Source organism: Pinus tabuliformis, chromosome 7 (assembly GCF_031772625.1).
Source record: "Pinus tabuliformis cultivar Carrire ecotype Pingquan chromosome 7, CPIR1, whole genome shotgun sequence".
NCBI classification, from domain to species: domain Eukaryota; kingdom Viridiplantae; phylum Streptophyta; class Pinopsida; order Pinales; family Pinaceae; genus Pinus; species Pinus tabuliformis.
This window is the reverse complement of record NC_142293.1, coordinates 721,555,894-721,569,895: the sequence shown is the minus strand read 5'-3', so window position 1 is coordinate 721,569,895 and position 14,002 is coordinate 721,555,894. Positions and strand designations below refer to the sequence as shown.

Sequence of the window (14,002 nt, the reverse complement as noted above, 5' to 3'; positions counted from 1 at the left end):
TAATTTAAAAATTAAATATTTAAAGGTTCCTAACATTATTAACTTCCATATCTTTGTCCAATTAAGAAACCAGCATGTTTGCAAATCGAAGTTTACCTATCTAGGGGGTTGTAAAGTAACAATTAAATATTTAAAGCTAAGTCTTATTGTGTTTTGTAAATATTTTGACTTTGTCAAATTATAGAAAAAAATAAAATACTTATGTTATTTTAGTGGTGTTTGGTAGATAGGAGTTAGTCCTATTGTTATGTAAACATTTTGACTTGGTCAAATTATAAAAAAATACAAATAGAAAAATATAAAGTACTTATTTGATTCTTTTGAGGGCTTGATAGCTTAGAAGTTAGTCATATTGTGTTATGTAAATATTTTGACTTGGTCAAATTACAAAAATAAAAATAGAAAAAGATAAAATATTTATTGGATTAAGAGCTAAGATACATCTAAACTAGTACAATATTATTTTGTATAGTGATTCTTATATGTTTATTATTGTAATTTATGTACAATGTTGCATTTTGATTTTGTTATGAAATATATTTGTAATTGTTTTTATTAGAATATTATATTAAGTTTTTTTGTTTTTTTTAATAAATATTTTTTAGATTTTATTGAAATGTTAATTTTTTTGAATTTTTTAGTAGAATAAACAAAAATTACATGATGGCCATGTGAAAAAATACAAAAAAATGATATTACCACCCCTTGGTTTTTGTTGTTTATGAGATAAATAATTTATATTTTTTTGGCAACTTTAATTATGGTAAGAAAACTAGTTTATATTTCTATTTCATATTAATGACTTTGATTGATTATGAAAAAGAGTAGTTCATATTTCTATATTATGTCAGTGGCTTTATTGATTTAGTTCATATTTTTTCAGATTGTTTCAAATTGATGGCTTTAATTGATTATGGAAGGAGTAGGTCATATCTCTATTTCAGGTTGGAAGCTTTCGTTGATTAGAATAGTAGACTTTAATTTTACTATGCCTAATCCATTCAACTCTAAGAAAGTGAGGCCAGACCTGGTTAAAGAAAACTTATAATTAATGAACATTTGTTGTTGGGAGACTTAAGGAAAAGACAAAAATCAAAACAGAAAAAACATCTTCAGCAAATTCAACAGAAGAGGAAAACAAAAAGCACCGGTATGGAAAAGTTTCAGAACACAATTTATAAATTACCGCCCGTGCCCCCTTGTGCCCTTGTCAAGCAGGCTGAGATTGATAGTCTGCTCAATAGGTGATGGCTTGACTAGCGTCTATAGAAATTGATTTGGTGATGGGAATCTTATGGTTCGCATTCGAGAAAGCGGTGGCCACTTCTGCACAGCTTCAATGGCTTGGGGAATTTCGCTACGTGAAGGAAGTCACAGTAACAAGGGTGATAGAGATTGTCTTAGCCGTGTGCTATATGCTTGGTAGAGGGCTGTTTCTTATCACTCGCCAATGATATTCCAGCCACCAATGTTATCTGGTGGACTTCGCTTGTTACAAGCCGCCAGCGGAGCGACAGGTTAACACGGAGTTGAGCATATATTATTCGGCGATGCAAGAACCCATAAATGCAGATAATGCGAATTTTCAGTGGAGAATATATCGGCGATCAGGGCTAGGGGAAGAGATGTGCCTTCCCTACTGCTATTTCAACGATGAGATGGTGGCGACTTTAGAGGAGGCGCGGGTGGAGATGGAGAAGTGCATGGTGACTGTTCTAGACGAGCTATTCAGGAAGACGTTCGTGGAGCCGTGGGAGATCGACATTTTCATCGTCAACGTCTCCACTTTCGGGCCGGCGCCGTCACTTACAGCGTGGATCGTGAACCACTACAAGATTAAAGAGAGCGTCAAGACTTTCAACCTTTCCGGCATGGGTTGCAGCTCCAGCCTCATAGTAGTGGACACAGCGAAGGACCTTTTCAAGGTCTACCGCGACTCCTATTGTAAGGTCCTCGGGTGTGTAACGTGGTTGGGCGCCGGGCGAACCGGGCGCGGGCGCGGTTGTGCGACGAGCGCGCGGGTGAGTGGCGAGTTGGAGCGCACGACGGGCGTGGGTGCGGGCGAGCAACGAGCTGAGGCACATGCGATGGGCGCGCGCGGATGAGCAATGAGCTGAGGCACACGCGACGGGCGCGCGCGAGTGAGAGACGAGCTGAGGCACACGTGACGGGTGTGCGCAGGCGGACAGATGAGTTGGAGCACACGACAAGTAAATGAAGAGAGATGAAGGTTTATATCGATGGAGCGTTGGGCGAGATGGTTGAAGGCCGACCCATGATGGAGGGTGGGCTGACATGTCTTGTGGGCGTTCAAAGGGTGTGTAAACGTTGGTTGGGTGGTCGGCTGGGCAGCCCCACCCACAAGTTACAATGAATATATATTGAATGCGGTTGGAGAGTGTTCAAACATCATTCGACACACAACAACTTAGCACAAGAGAAGTGCGCAGTCTAGTGCGTAGAAAGGACAAGAGGAAGAGCGCATAGCTCATGCGCTAAGTCTTAGTTAGCCACATGGTGATAGTTCGCACTTGGAGTTGGGTGAAGGCGTTGGGCAAGGTGTGCCCCGTGATCGGTTGTGGTGTGCACAAAGTCTTGGCGTGGGTGTCTTGGTGGCTTGGGTGAGCACCCACCCATCATGCAAGAGTGCACAAAAGTGATTTGCCTTGATTGTAAAATTGGCTAAGTATGGGACTTGGTATCTTCCAAGTGGACTTGTATAAGCTTGTAATATTGAAGATTGATTAATACATTTATTTCGGGTAGACTCATTGTTCAGGGAGTTGCCCTCCCTTTATACTGTGCAATTGTGTTCTTGTTATAATTGCTGTTGATAATGAATGAGTATGGGTGTTCATTGGTATAAAGGATAAACATAATAATACTTGGTTGCGAAACACAAACTAAGTAGGAGAAAGTGAATTAGGCGTAGCCCACGAACATAAGTATTGGTGAAAAGAAAGTGTTTGGTGGTGCTGCACCTTGCTAAGAGCGGTTGGAAGACTACTGTCGGCTTGGGGGCGTGACAGGTGGTATCAGAGCAGGGTTGCTCATGATGAAGTATAGATATTAAAGCTGATTCAGGGTTGAAGAAGCTTGACAAATGATGATTGAGCAGGGTTGCTCATGATAGGTGCTTGCAGGTGAAGGAAGTTGTTTCACATATAAGTGGAACTAGAGCTGGTTCATGGTTGCAGGGAACCTGGTGAATATGGAGAAGGCTGAAAAGGCAGAGATGGTGGATGAACCTGTGATAGGTGGATCTAGCCATGATACAATTGAAGTCTTCTGGTACAAAGTGTTGGAACAGATGAGTCGATGGAATTCTAACTGGGCTTCGATGAAGGCTGAGAACATGAAGATTCGGGAAAGCTGTTCGGAACTAAGGAGGGAACTTGAAGAACTCAAGAGCCAATGCGGAAGTACGATAGATGTGGAACTCAAGGAACTTGATGAGGAGATCCGACAAAGTGGCCTTGGTCTTCAAGAGCTCTTTGATGAAAGAGCCCAGTTGAGGAAGGAAAGTGCCAGGGTGGAAGCCGAAATTAAGCAAGTTGAGGAAGAAATAAAGAAGAAGCTTCTTGGTAAGAAGATCATTGTGATTGAGTAGGAAGAGCTCGACTACATTGACAGGATGGGAACTCACTACCGAGACAATCCAGAGGATATTCAGAAGTTTAGTTCTATGAAGGTAGTCAGTGGACACTTGGTTGGTGCACTTGAGCAAGATGCGATGAAGGACAAGCTTGAAGGAAGTCAAGCTGGACCAGGATCGAGTTTCTTAGAAGAGCCAAGAAAGGAAGTGAAGTACCTTAGGAGGAATGTCAAGTTGGAGCATGAGCCAATTGACACTTTTGAGGCCGAATTCTTGAAGAAGGTTGCTGATGTGAGACACAAGATAAAGCCGACAGAAGGAGGTGAATCCTTGAAGCTGAGTTTTTTGCAGGTGACCGTGAAGAGCAAGAGTTTTGCAGCTTTGGTGGATATAGGGGCTACTCATAGCTTCTTAAGCAGGAAGGCAGCAAAGTCTTTTGGGAAGAAAGCAAAGATGGAGAGGGAATGGAGTGCTTTCAAAGCAGTTAACTCTACCATGAAAGCTGTTGATGGTGTGATGGAGAACACTTAGGTGACAGTTGGATCGTGGTTTGGAAAGTTGGACTTGAGGATTGTGGACATGGATGATCATTCTATGGTGCTGGGGCAAGATTTCATGAGGCTTGCACAAGCCATACCAATGGTGGACTAAGACATTCTCTTGATCACAGTTGAAGGAAGAACCATGATGGTACCGATGAATAGGAGGAGTTGCTTGGGGTGTATACCAATGATGACTTCTATGACTTTGTATCCCAAAGATCCGAATGTGAAGCATGGGGATGTGGAGCAAAGAGGACTTGGGAGTGTGACTCAAACAACGAAGGAAAGGAAGTTGATTGACTTCGTTGCAAGAACTGGGAAGGAGGATGATGGAAGTGAGAGGGCTATCTCATGAACATGGAGACACTTGATAGGAGCATCTTCTACTGATGATCTTCACAATGGAGTTGCAAATGAAGGGAGTCTGAGTACTACTTCAGAGGCAGTGGTTGATGAGGATTATGGAGGTAGAGGTCCTGCTAGCATAGTGGACTTTTGCAGGTATTCTATGGGCATATATGACTTTCAGTTGACAAAGGACAAGCTAGGTGAGCTTGGATGTACATGTGAGGAGATTGAGGATGTGCACAAATACTTGAGGACACAACATCAATTTGACACATGGGTGGATGAGAGTCAGGGAGGAAACTTCCTGACCCTCCTTTCTCTATAGACAACCTTGGAGAGAGGTTGGTGTGGAGGCCTTGGTAGGGAGGAACCACATGAACTTTGCAAGGGGCCTTGGGAGAAGGCTTCTTTATGGCAGATTGTAGACTTGGATGCAGATGGCCAGATGTTGGGATGGAGTCTACATGGGTTGGACATCATGGACAACTAGAGTCATGGACATTAGGTTGGAGATATGGTGCATGACAGTGACGCAGGGACATTATGCAGGAGCATGTGTAGGGGTGTCATTCATGGACATTCTATGGGGTGTGCCAAAGCAAAGGATGTTGTGCAGATGTTGTTATGACATGGAGTTGTATGAGCTAGTGGAGAGGTTGTACACTTTTGTGCAACAAGACCATGGCTTGAACATGTTGCAGATGAGATGGAGTTTCCATGGACCTGAGCATGGGATTGAAAGCAGATTCTTGATGAGTCTGAGATGTAGTAGAAGTCAGGGGAAGACTTACGGTGGCATAAGGATGTGCATTCTTGTGATTTGGGCGTATGGTTGGATTGATGACCCGACTAGTTCGAGTCATGGGGGGTACCAATGTGCAGAGGTATGTTGGTATTAGTTGAAACGAGTCAACACATGGCAGAGAGATGTTGCTATTGAGTCAACATGTTGGCACATGTGTGTTGACATGGTAGGGCATCTGATGGGAGACTACATGGAGGAAGGACACATGATGAGCTTGGTGAAAGTTGGTTGCTGAGACGAGACATGGTGGAGATGGAGTTCTACATATGTTGCAGGGATGTTTGCCATATGTGGGGGAGTTGACATCATGGATATTGATGATCTTGGTGGATGGCTACCAGGATGATATGTTGTCGAGGACAAGAACGATTTTAGGTGGAGGAGGATGTAAGGTCCTCGGGTGTGTAACACGGTTGGGCGCCGGGTGGACCGGGCGCGGGCGCGGTTGTGCGACGGGTGCGCGGGTGAGCGGTGAGTCGGAGCGCACGACGGGCGCGGGTGCAGGCGAGCAACGAGCTGAGGCACACGCGACGGGCGCGCACGGGCGAGCGACGAGTTGAGGCACACGCGACGGGCACGCGCGGGTGAGCGACGAGCTGAGGCACACGTGACAGGCGCGCACGGGCGGACAGACGAGTTGGAGCACACGACAGACTTACGACAAGTGATAAATGAAGAGCGATGAAGGTTTATACCCGATGGAGCGTTGGGCGAGATGGTTGAAGGCCGACCCATGATGGAGGGCGGGCCGACATGTCTTGCAGGCGTTCAAAGGGTGTGTAAACGTTGGTTGGGTGGTCGGCTGGGCAGCCCCACCCACATGTTACAATGGATATATATTGAATGCGTTTGGAGAGCGTTCAAACATCATTCGACACACAACAACTTCGCACAAGAGGAGTGCGCAGTCTAGTGCGCAGAAAGGACAAGAGGAAGAGCGCATAGCTCATGCGCTAAGTCTTGGTTAGCCGCACGGTGATAGTTCGCACTTGGATTTGGGTGAAGGCGTTGGGCAAGGTGTGCCTGGTGATCAATTGTGGTGTGCACGAAGTCTTGGCATGGGTGTCTTGGTGGCTCGGGTGAGCGCCCGCCCATCGTGCAAGAGTGCACAAAAGTGATTTGCCTTGATTGTAAAATTGGCTAAGTATGGGACTTGGTATCTTCCAAGTGGACTTGTATAAGCTTGTAATATTGAAGATTGACTAATACATTTATTTCGGGCAGACTCATTGTTCAGGGAGTTGCCTCTCCCTTTATACTGTGCAATTGTGTTCTTGTTATAATTGCTGTTGATAATGAATGAGTATGGGTGTTCATTGGTATAAAGGATAAACATAATAATACTTGGTTGCGAAACACAAAGTAGGTAGGAGAAAGTGAATTAGGCGTAGCCCACGAACATAAGTATTGGTGAAAAGAAAGTGTTCAGTGGTGCTGCACCTCGCTAAGAGTGGTTGGAAGACTACCACCGGCTTGGGGGCGTGACACCTATGCTCTGGTAATCGGCAGTGAGAACATAACGGCCAACGTGCATTATCAGAGCAATAATAAGTCCATGATGGTCACCAAGTTCCTTTTTAGAGTTGGTGGCTATGCATTTCTTTTGTCCAACAAAGGCAACGACACAGCCCACGCAAAGATGAGGCCCTTGCCCGCCGTCAGGATGAACACGGCCACTGTGGATGATGCCTACGGCTGCGTGATGGTAAAGGAAGATGACCATGGGACCTCTGGTGTTTTCCTCGGCCCATCACTCATGGATGTGGCTGGAAGTTCCGTGAGGAAGAACATGGCCACCTTGGGCCCCAAAGTGCTCCCCATAACGGAGCAGCTCTACTACGCCTACAATATGATATGTGTTAGGACCTGCGGTTCGTGAGATGGGCAGGGCGATTCCACCATGCGAAGTATGAAACGAAACAAGCCAAGAAACGAGTTTATAAGGTGTTGGACGAGTTGGGTGGGCTAACCCTCCTCTTGGGAGAGACAACACATGTTAAACGAGTCGGCTTGGGAATTTCGTGTGGGTCGGCCGGGTGACATAACCTGCCACCCGCCCGTATATATTGGAGGGCGTTTGGAGGCAAACGACCATCATTCGATAACATGAGTTCGAACAAGGAGTTCTTTAGTGCGTGGATGAGCCCGCACGACGGGTGGAACTCGGGTGTAAAACTCGTTCAAGAAAGTCGTTCAAGAATTCGTTCGAGAAGTCGTTCGAGGAAGTCGTTTGAGAATTTGTTCGAAAGGTCATTCGAGAAAGTCGTTCGAGAATTCGTTCGAGAAGTCGTTCGAGGAAGTCGTTCGAGAAAGTCATTCGAGAAGTCGTTCGAGAATTTGTTCGAAAGGTCGTTCGAGAAATTCGTTCGAGAGGTCGTTCGAAAGGTTGTTCGAGAAAGTCGTTCGAAAAGTCGTTCAAAAAAGTCGTTCAGGCAGAACCCGAGCGAGGTCGTTCGGGCGACCCGGGCAAGGTCATGTGGTGACTCGGGTGAGGTTGTTCAGGCGACCCGAGTGAAGTCGTGTGGTGACCTGGGTGAGGTCATTCAGGCGAATCGGGTGAAGTCGTGTGGTGACCCGGGTGAAGTTGTGTGGCGACTCTAGTGAACGAGGTTGGGTAAATGAGTTGGGTGAACAGGTGGATGTGCGGACGAGTGGCCGGGCGAGGGCGCACCATGCACACCGAAACGTAGAATAGTGCAGACGGGCGACTGAGTGAGGGTGCGCCGTGCACGACAAAACAGTCGAAATGGGGAAGTGTTGAGATTGTTAACGAAGGTGTGACTCGTGCGGAGGCGCCCGTGTGTGGCGACTTGGTTATGATGAGGCACGCCCAAGTTGCGCAAACAACACGATTGTGCGACGAGGTAAACAAAGGTTTGGTGAGTCGTGCGGCGACCGTGTGGAGGTGCTGAGGAACTAGGCAACCGATTTTGCTGAAGTTGAAAATTGGCTGTGTAAATTTGGGGTTTCCCAAGATTTAACTTGTACTTGTAAAAGAAGATTATATATATTGATTCGGGTAGACTCATATTGCAGGGAGTTGCCCCTCCCTTTATACTGTTGTGCATTTCTCTTGTATAATGTTGCTTATGTGAATGTTATGGGCTTTCACTTGTATAAAGGAAACATAATAATACTTGGTAATGAAAATAAGGCTAAGTATGGAATGTTAGGCGTAGTCTACAATCGTAAGTATTGGTGAAAAGAAAATGGTTGGTAGTGCCGCACCTCGCTATAAGCGGTTGAAAGACCACCGCAGGTGTAGGGGCGTGACAGGTGGTATCAGAGCTCATGGTTGGTGCTGGTGTTGAAGCATTGAAGCTGATACACACCTGCGCTTCGTGACAGGTGGTATCAGAGCTAGTGCCAGGGAGCTGGTGAACTGAATCAAGGAGCTGATTCTACGAGGATCGAAGACTTGGCAGGGAGCTCAAGTTTTGCAGGTGATAGGTGGCATATCAAGGTGATTCAAGTGAATGGTGAAATAGGTTTAGCAAAGGAGAAGCTTAGTGCTTGGGCCAAGCTGAACGACAAGCCATGGCAGGTTTGGAAGAATGCGAAGGGAAGCTCTTGCTTACCTTATACAGGTTGAAGCGGATGAAAGAAGAGAACCCCTAGATTCGAAAGGAACTTGAAGTCTTGGAAAAAACTGTTGAAGATGAACTTCTTCAACTTGGTTGGACAATGGAGCAAGATGAAGTTGCAGATTGTGCTGACAAGGAAGAGGAAGCCGTTATGATTGAAGATGTTGTAGACATGACAACGATGGAGGATGAACTTGAGATTGATCAAGTTGGACCAGGATCGTGCAGTTTGCAGACATGGATGGATGAGGATACTCACATGGAGGAACCTCATGGTGATGAAGAAGTAAGTATTGGTACTTGTGCTTCATTTGAGCATTTGGTGGATGGACCGTATGCAGGGAAGGGAAAAATCAATTTGTCGATGCTACGGAGGATCTTACCATGGATGACTATGGTGAAACCTTGTATGGAGAAGCAAGGATTGTCGACTGTTACAGGACTTGTTGGGGTTGTTTGTGACCTTATGGTAGAAGGTGCAAAGGCCCGTGACAAGGGAGGAACATGATGATTGTTGTGAAGGATTGGGTCATGCTTTAGCCACATGGAGAATTGGCTAAGTGCCTGCCATGACTCATGGACAGATTGGAGGGCACACACTTGAGGTATGATGATACTTGGGTGGACTTATCATGGCCGAGACCAAGAGATAGTCTTGGTGGAACCTTTAGTGGGGGAGCTATGATGGAGAGACTCATGTGATGATGATATGGTTGGGTGATCGAGTTCACTAGACCTAATATTGCATACTTGGATGAGGATGACCGATTGTTGTGATGGGTCTACTTGGTTGGACTACATGGGCAACTTAGTTATAGACATCAGGTTGGAGACATGGAGCATGGCAGTCTATGCAGGGACATTGTGCAAGAGCACTTGTAGAGGTGTCATTTATGGGCATCCAATGAGGAGTGCCAAGGCAGGGATGTTGTGCAGGTGGATTTGTTGATGTGACAGGGAGATGTTTTATTTATGAGCCAATGGAGAGGTTGTGCACTCTTGTACAACAAGTTCATGGACTTGGATGGAGTTGCGAGCAAACTATGGAGCATTCCTACTACATGGAGAGCTAAGGCATCTTGCAGAGACCTTTGGGCCGAGACTTGTATGCCTGTTGGATGTTGGTTGGAGATGACTCATGGAGCTCATGATGACATGAGATTGTTGTGACTTTTGGGGACTTCATATATAGTGGACTTGGAGGATCTGATGCATTGAGGAGCTGAGGTCAGAGACTTTGATGCAGAATGGGATGCATACTTTCAAGTACATGTATGGGAATGGCTTGAAAGAGTGACTTGATGTGGAGGATCGCTCTGAGACACTTTGGAGTGATGGAGTTACAGCAATGATGATGCCTTGGTGGCAACACTTGGGCATGGGTTGAGCCAAGACTTAACCACTTTGGACACATGGGAGCTGATTGATCTATGATCATGGGCAACACATGGGAGATGAGACAAGTGGATACTTGTTTCTATGGCAGACTTGATGGATGGCACATTGCAGATATGATGGAGGTTGCTTCATGGACCTGGATGTCGCACATCGAGAGTCGAAGTTTGATGAGATGGTCTCTTCATATTGAGGAGGCACACATATGGATGATGATGTTGGGGTAGATGTGACCGATTTCATACAGCACATTAATACCAGACATCACGGACAGCATGTTGCAGATGAGATGAGGACTACTTCATGGACCTGAGCATGGCTTACACTTGTATGGAGATGGATTCTTGATCGAGTTGAGGATGTGACGGGATGTTCTGAGAAACAACTAATGATGGCATGAGGATGTTCACTCTCATGGTTTGAGCGTGACAGTTGGACATGATTACCCGACTAGTTCAATAATGGGGTTCAAAAGTGTACAGAGATGTGTTAGCATTTGTTGGAGTATCATGGCAGCAGTTCACATGAGGACGACACATGACAGGGTCGTCACGAGATGTTGCAGTGGACATGTAGCTTGAGATGGAGGGACCAGCCTTCCACGACGGGGAGTAGCATGTGGAGATTGTGACAAGGTGATCGATGATCATGGATTGAGATGATTTCCGATGTATGACATACCGATGAGGTGTATACCTTGGTATGGTGAACTTGGTGACAAATGGTTGTCGGGATGAGATATTGTCGAGGATGACAATGACTTCCAGTGGGGGAGGATGTTAGGACCTGCGGTCCGTGCGACAGGCAGGGCGACTCCACCGTGTGAAGTATGAAATGAAATGAGCCAAGAAACGAGTTTATAAGGTGTTGGATGAGTTGGGCGGCCGACCCTCCTCTTGGGCGAGACAACACATGTTGAACGAGTCGGCTTGGGCGTTTCGTGTCGGTTGGCTAGGTGACATAACCTGCCACCCGCACATATATATTGGAGGGCATTTGGAGGCAAACGACCATCATTCGATAACACGAGTTCGAACAAGGAGTTCTACAGTGTGTGGATGAGACCGCATGACGGAGGAATTCGGGTGTAAAACGCGTGCAAGAAAGTCGTTCAAGAATTCGTTCGATAATTCGTTCGAGGAAGTCGTTAGAGAATTCTTTTGAAAGGTCGTTCGAGAAAGTCATTCGAGAATTCGTTCGAGAATTCGTTCGAGGAAGTCGTTCGAGAAAGTCGTTCGAGGAAGTCGTTCGAGAATTCGTTCGAAAGGTCATTCAAGAAAGTCATTCGAGAGGTCGTTCGAAAGGTCATTCGAGAAAGTCGTTTGGAAAGTCGTTTAGAAAAGTCATTCAGGTAGAACTTGGGCGAGGTCGTTCGGGCGACCCGAGTGAGGTCGTGTGGCGACCCGGGTGAGGTCGTTCAGGCGACCCGGGTGAAGTCATGTGGTGACCTGGAGGAGGTTGTTCGGGAGAATCAGGTGAAGTCGTGTGGCGACCCGGGTGAATTCGTGTGGCGACTCAGGTGAACGAGGTTCGGTAAACGAGTTGGGTGAACAGGTGGACGTGCGGACGAGCGGTCGAGCAAGGGCGCGTCGTGCACGCCGAAACGAAGAATTGTGCAGACGGGCGACCAGGTGAGGGCGTGTCGTGCACAACGAAACGATGGAAACGAGGAAGTGTTGAGATTGTGAACGAAGGTTTGACTCATGCGGAGGTGCCCGTGTGTGGTGACTTGGTTACGACGAAGCGCGCCCAAGTTTGGCAAACAACACGATCGTGCGATGAGGTAAACGAAGGGTTGGTGAGTCATGCAGTGACCATGCGGAGGTGCTGACAAGCTGGGCAACCGAGTTTGCCAAAGTTGAAGATTGGCTAAGTGTAAATTTGGGGTTTCCCAAGATTTAACTTGTACTTGTAAAAGAATATTATATATATTGATTTGGGCAGACTCATATTGCAGAGAGTTGCCCCTACCTTTATACTGTTGTGCATTTCTCTTGTATAATGTTGTTTATGTGAATGTTATGGGCTTTCACTTGTATAAAGGAAACATAATAATACTTGATAATGAAAATAAGACTCAGTATGGAATGTTAGGCGTAGTCTACAATTGTAAGTATTGGTGATAAGAAAACCGTTGGTAGTGTCGCACCTCACTATAAGCGGTTGAAAGACTACTGCAGTTGTAGGGGCATGACAATATGCATCAAGGCCTTGAAGATGATTTTGACGCCTTATATTCCTAATTTCGGGCTCGCCTTCCAGCATTTCTACGTTCATCCTGGGGGCTGGGGTGTGATCAACGCTATCGGGAAGAGGCTGCAGCTTAGTGACTACGAACTGGAGCCGTCTCGCATGGCATTGCATCGCTTCGGTAACACTTCTGTGAGTGGGATCTGGTATAAAGCGGCTTACATGGAGGCCCAACAACGATTTAAGGTGGGGGATCGAATTTGGCAGATATGACTGGGTTCCGGATTCAAGTGTAACAGTGCAATGTGAGAAGTGATGAGAGAAACCCATCCTCTGCAGAGCACTATTTGGGATGAGTGCATCCACAGGTATCCCTGTGATACTTGTAATAATTACCCTGATGATTATTGTGACCGATGGACATGATCAGCCTTCCTTCTCAATAACTCCCCGACATGGTTGCGTCTGCTCCCACCCCATTCGACGAGACTCTAGACAATAAATTGAGAGGAACAATACATAAAAATAATAAAGAACGAAAGTGAAAATATATTTGAAAGTAGTTTAAAAATAGGATTAAAATTTTCAATCTTAATTCTCAAGGGTCGAATTATTTAGGTGGAAGGGTTATTATCCTTTTCACTCAAGTTTAAATTTCTATTATTAATAATAGGATGAATTTTGATGTTTATGGTAATGGTTTGCAGCATGGCATTCTTAAATGAGTATATTTGTGATTTCATTTTAAAAAAAATTAATAAGAAAAATTATATGTATCAATTCTTTTTACTAATAATAATAATTATTAAAATCTAAAACAATTTATATACTTTATCTCTCATTTAAAACATGCTTTGTTTTTCATTTAAATAATATATATATATATATATATAAAACACATTCTCCACTATTAGATACTTGTAGGCTCTTGATTGGGATATAAATATATATATATATATATATATATATATATATATATATATATATATATATATATATATATATTTAAAAGAAAATCTCAACTATAAGACGCTTGTAAGGCTCTTAAATGATTGGGCAATGCAAGATTTGGCCGAATTATAGGAGCAGTAGGAAAATTATGTGACGGCATAATTGATTGGCGAAAAGAAATGGCATATTTTTTCAGAAGTTAATGGGGTTCGCTCAGTTTATGAATTGAAGGGAAAAGGAAAAGAGTTGTTGGTTAAGGATCTAGTCAAAAATCCTAAATGGAAGGGTAGAAAGATGACACGAGACCTATTAAAGAATATGGGGAAGAATTAATCAATTATGGCCTAGCAATTGTCATTTTGGAATTCTTTGAATTATTTTCTCAAGAATCATCATAATGAAGATTCTTATATGGAATATACGAGGTTTAAATGGTAAAGGTAAAAAAAATTATTTGGGAGATACGAAATCAATTATGGTTATTTTTCTACGAACTAAGCTTTTTTGGACCACTTGGCCTTGGAGGTTCGTGGAAGTGCATGGGCTTGTAATTTTGTGGAATCTATCAGAAACTAGGTGGCTAGTTATAGAA

At 44.7% G+C, this 14,002-nt stretch overlaps 1 pseudogene; it reads left to right on the top strand.

Annotated features, from left to right (window-relative positions):
* The first annotated feature begins 1,283 nt into the window (after window positions 1-1,283).
* On the top strand, window positions 1,284-12,885 carry LOC149249568 (3-ketoacyl-CoA synthase 9-like; annotated as a pseudogene).
* Window positions 12,886-14,002: the final 1,117 nt, after the last annotated feature.